Source organism: Salvia miltiorrhiza, chromosome 4 (genome assembly GCF_028751815.1).
Source record: "Salvia miltiorrhiza cultivar Shanhuang (shh) chromosome 4, IMPLAD_Smil_shh, whole genome shotgun sequence".
Taxonomy (NCBI): Eukaryota; Viridiplantae; Streptophyta; class Magnoliopsida; order Lamiales; family Lamiaceae; genus Salvia; species Salvia miltiorrhiza.
In genome coordinates, this window is record NC_080390.1 from 28606229 (window position 1) to 28612228 (window position 6000).

Genomic DNA, 6000 nt, shown 5'->3' on the forward strand with positions numbered 1-6000 from the left:
CACTATCTCCCTCAGCTTCCACATCTCTCTCCTTATTACCCCCTGCACCAGCATCATTATCCTCTGCCCCTGCCTCATTATCCACAGCTCCAACATCACTAAGCAAAGTTTCATTCCTCTCACCTGCTTCATTATCAACTACCCCTCCCTCATCCTGCCCACCTAACACATCAGCATCTGTAAGTTGATCTAATGTTAAAGCCCCTTCCACATAAATGGCTATCACCCTCATCTTATGATGCAACATATCTAACATTGCCATTACTTCTCTATCTCCATTTATGTCCATATACACATCAGTCTGGGATTCTATAGGTTAGTCTACTCCATTTATGTATCCCTAAGCTCTTAATTTCATGCTCTAAGTCGAAGTCGCCAAACCTATCTACATCTAGTGGCATCCTAAGATTAAAGCCACCTCCACAATACAAGTATCTACCATTTGATTTTGTCACAAACTTGCCACCCCAACTAATGTTAATGGCGAATTTTGTACTGCAAAATAAACAAATGAAAAAGAAATTAACAACTGACACCAACAATAAACTAATGTCTAACACTACAAAATTCATACACAAATGCACTACCCAACACTTCGGAAGAAAGGGTTAATTGCATCAAAATACCTGACCTTTTTACAAAATTTGGTTTTTTGACAAACCTTTTAATTGTTGCAAAAAATTAAGCCACAATTCAATTTTTTGCAATCTCTGTACGGGGTGAATTTTCGACGCAGTCCGTGCTGAGGTGGACCTCCGTAAAGCTTAGGTGGCATATTTTTCCCGGAAATGAAACGTTGTCGTCTCAATTCAAACAAAACGACACAATTTTCATCATTTTAACTCAAAAAGAATATTTTGATTCATATATTTCGCCCAATTCAATTAGGGCTTAACATCTCACAATCTCTGCTCCCATCTTCTTTGCAATAGGATTTGTTCCAGAATTTCAAAGTGTTCATCTTCAGCGCAAATTTAAGCAATGGATTCTTCTTCACAAACAGGACAGATGAGCTCATCCAATTTCCCCTTACCTCAAAGATTCTGTAGATGCAAAGAACCGGAGCCGTGCATTTTGCAGGCTTCAAATAGTGTCAATAATCCGGAGAGGCACTACTACCATTGCCGTAATCGCGGTCGGGTGAGAATTTCATATTTAGGCGCTACTACCATTGCCACCTGTTTTTTTGCAGGCTTCAAATAGTTATTGCATCGTTTGAACCCTACTTTTTTTTTGGTGAGGTAGCGCGGTGATTGCAAGTACTAGGAAATACATGAGATTCTGAAGAAGGTCGCGTCCTATCACTTTCATTTAGCCCTAATTTTAGACGACGTCGTTTGCATTCTTGGCTTTCTCCACATAAAACGACGTCGTTTGGGTTTTTTAAATATGTTAGTATTTAATAATTACACGTGTTAGACATGTTAGACCAGAGTAATTACACGTCATTGGCCATATCAGCTAATAATGACACGTAATCAAAATTCCCAATTTCATTACGCCGGAAATTCATCCCGGACGGAGATTGCAAAAAATTGAATTGTGGCTTAATTTTTTGCAACAATTAAAAGGTTTATCAAAAAACCAAATTTTGTAAAAAGGTCAGGTATTTTGATGCAATTAACCCCGGAAAAAACAAAGGAAGAGGTCCTACCACCTAAAATATACTATACATACACAACACCCTATACTTTACCACATGCACTAACAAATGTATTAAAGTAAGAGGTGACCTACCACCGAGGCGCCATTAAAAGCACCAACTCCTACGAATGCGACAACTCTTTGCGGTTCTTGTAGGGCCAGGAACAGTCGAAGTCAATGGAGTTCAACGAAGGGGGGGCAGACGGAAAAAAAGGGAAAATAGTGAAATAGTGAAAGTGAAAGACTGTTCGGATTAACCTTAATTGCGTCTAATTTTACCGCGCATGTAAAACGACGTCGTTTTGTGCCACGCAAAACAATGTCGTTTCACAACACGTCATTTATTAAAAAAAAATTAACATGTCATTGCCATGTAGACTATATTCACCCTTGTCAGTAAAAAAATTGCCACATAGTTTAAGTTAGGTCGCCGGAATGCATCCGCGATTGGAGGGTTAGTTGGGATAAATACTATGGCATAAATTTTGAAATCGATGCAAAACGCGATAAGGCATATAGTTATAGGTTTTTTGGGCATTTAGCCCAAAAAAATATCTTCTGATCATATCATAAGTGCGCGCAACAACTAGATTTTATTGGAGCTAATATATATGTCACTAACAAACAAACTCTATCAACTAATTTTATGCTCACGAGTCTTCCAGTTAATGTAAGCTAAAACTCTATATTTGTTCGAATGTTGGAGCAATATAGTTCAAACAGTCCTGCTTTTCGATACTTGTGTTTTTGCTCTAGATAATGCAGCGACCTTCTTTCCTATTTATAGACTTCTTGAAGCTTGGAGATAAGGATGGAATTCTGAGAACGTGAGGAGACGGACGTGGATGATGGTTAGTGTTTGGTGCCAAAGTAAACTTGATGACAAAGCCCTTCAACCACTTCTCCTAAAATGTAGCTCCACTAAGAGGGTGTTTAGCTAAGCTTATTTGAAAGAGCTTATAAGCTCTTGGAGCTTATAAGATGTAGTTTTTAAAGATCTTATAAGTTGTCAAAGTGTTGAGGAGTAAAATATGCACCATCGTTGTGAACAACAGGACTGGAATATCTCTATTTATTCTTCTTATTATTAATGTTGCTAATATATTTATTTTAAGTATTTGATGCAGCTCTGGCTTAACAGGCTGACTTGGCTCTCGTCCAGGCAAGGCTCGGCTCCGTATTCCAGTTATGTCACGTGCCAGCTTTGGTAGCCCGACTTCCTAGCTCTGATAATGGGTGTTTGGGCCTGATTGCTTGGGCTTTAAGGGCTAGATAGGCCCAAAAGGCTAGGTTTACCTTAAATGCTTATAAATAGGACTTCCATTATTAGGTTAAGGACTCTCTTTCTTGAACTCTCACAATTTACAATGCGATCACCTACGAAATATAGTGAAACTCGAGCAATCCCGTGGACGTAGATCATTTATGATCGAACCACGTATATCCTTGTGTCGTCTTTCTATTTTTATCTATTTTCTAGTATAGGAATTATTTCTAGACTCATCACAAAGTGTTTGGATAATTGAGCTTATAAGCTATAAAGAAATATTTAGTTAGAAAGAGAAAATAAAAAAGAAATGAAATTAGAACAATATATAATGAAAATAAAAAATCATAGTTGAGTTATTATTGTAAAATGAGTGTTGCTTATAAGAAAATGAGAAAATAAGTTGTGGTACAGGAAGTTATTTTTGGGGGAGCTTATACGTTTTTAGAGCTTAATTTTACAGCTTATAAATTTTTATGGAGTTTATTTTGTCAAACACTTTGAAGGAGCTTATAAGCTCATCCAAATACCCTCTAAGTCTTCCTTTGATTTTTCCTCTTTAATCTTCAGCCTATTTCTTGTAATTTTCAACAAACTATTCCCAACAAATAATAACAATTAATAAAGAAGACAAAATATATTAAAAATAAGGGTTAAATGCATGTAATATCATAAACTTTAGTCGAATTTCAAATTTAGCGCGAACTTAAAAAGTTCCGATTTATATGGCTAACTTTACTATGTGTTCAATTTTAGCACCGATTTTTGACGTGGCTTGCCGGCACATGCTTTGATTCTACATATCATTGACGTGGCTTGCCGGCACAAGCTTCCGACCGGCGAGCAAAATGCTGGGTTTTGCTTGCCAAGCTCTCTCTCGTCACTCTTTCTCTCTGTCAATCTCGCACTTCTGCCGCCTCTACCCTCACCTCCTCCACTATGCCGCTTCCACCTTCGTGTTGCCTCCTCCACCACGCCGCCTTCACCTTCGAAATCCTCCACCGCAACAATTTTTCCCCTCCACTCCACTGCTCCCGAAACCCTCGAAATCCAAAAATAAGAAATCTTGTCCCCCAATTTTACTCAGTTTCATGCAATTCTTCTCAAAATCTCCACACCCATTTGCTCAATTGCCATTTAAAATGGCAAATTCTTACAACATCTTTATGTGAAACCGCGTCAAAATTCTTCTTCTCCATCTTCAAATTCTTGTTGCATTTCTCCCATTTTCATTTCCTCCATAAATTTTCTTGAAGTGGGAGGTGGGAGTTTGCACACCACAGTCAAAAAAATTGAATCTTGGTGTTTGGAACTCTACCAAGAAAGTATTTTTAGTGTTTTTCTAGTTTTCTCTCTCATGGTGTCAAAGTGTTTCTAGCTTTAGATCTATTGCGTCTTTGGAGGAGACGAGACGAGCTCCGCCGCCACACTCTCGTCTCTCTCTCTCTCTCTCTCTCGACAGCCGGATAACAAAAATCGATGCTAAAATTGAACACGCGGTAAAGTTATACATTTAAATTGAACACGGAGTAAAATTACACATTTAAATTGGATTTTTTTTAAGTTACAAATTATGACGCATCATTTGGAAGACACGTCATTGCCACATGATTTTGAAATTTCTGCCGGAAAACAAATAGGTGCTAAAATTGAACACGAAGTAAAGTTACCCATATAAATTAAAACTTTTTAAGTTCGTGCTAAATTTGGAATTCGATTAAAGTTTATAATATTGCATGCATTTAACCCTAAAAATAAGAATAAGAGAAATAAATTTAAACAATCTCCCCTTTTTGTCCTTTTTCATCAAGACAAGCATAACCGAAGAATCATGAAAAAAGAATTAAAGAATAATTCTACTACAAGATAGATCTTATCTCCCCCTTAAACATAGATTTTTAAAATACATCTCCTTGTAGAATTAAAATTCCTTATCAACAAAAAATCTTAATATGTTAAAAATGAATCTTATCTTATGAGAAAAAAAAAATGAGAAAATCTCGTAAGACATGCTAGATTCATGTTAACTGATAAGAGATAAACTAGAAAAGAAATAAAATCACCTTTCAAGTTTATCCCTTGAAAGTTCATGAAATTGTTCTAACATTCCAAAAAAATAGTTTCCCAAATATTCACAAATCTTTATATATATAAAGAGCAAAGTAAATGTAATTTCATTCAATTGCAAGGATATAATTGGAATTGGAGTGAAAAATATATTATCCACAACCAAAAAACGTGGACACCATTTGATTAACAAAAAAAACTGCTACATGAATTAATGATGCAATTAAGCTGAATATTTAATATTCTTACGGATTAATAGTAAATACAATATAGGTGGTTGGCAAATTTACTATTCATTTACTATTGATCATTTACTATTGTTTTAAATAACTTAATTTTTTTGAGTGATGATATTTTGTTTGAAGCTATAAATTGTATTTCAATTTTTTTTCAAATTCTAATTTTTTTAATTGATCATATTATATATTTATATTTATTTTATTATTAAAAAGTTATTAATAGTACACTATATAATTATCATAAAATGTTAGCATATTATAATAATTAATTTTAAGAAACACTAATTCAATAATTTTATCTATTCAATTGAATACTTCTATAGTTCTATTATTTACGTGGACTTTCTCAAACTCTCATCTAATTATTTAATATTAAATTATTCTTCAAATTGTCTATAAAAAAATTGTATACATGTACTTTCTTGGGACTATCAGCCAAGTAATTAATTATTAAATCTTGATAATACTTCATACATTTTTATTGAATTCATTAATAATTTGTTTAAATAAACTAATATTGAAATCACTATAAGTTAGTATGTTAGTAAAAATAATTACAAACATTTAACTTTTCCAAACAGGGAAGATAGTGATTAATTATCCAATAGTTAGTTTTTCAAAGAATGTTGAATGTGAGTAAAATTGATAACGAAATATAGAAAGTTATACGTAAGCTATTTATATTACAAAAATCTAAAAACTCATTGTCGCAGCCCGATATAGCCAGTGATAGCGTATACCAAGTATCGTACGACTAATAAAAATAATCGTGAAAGAAATAGA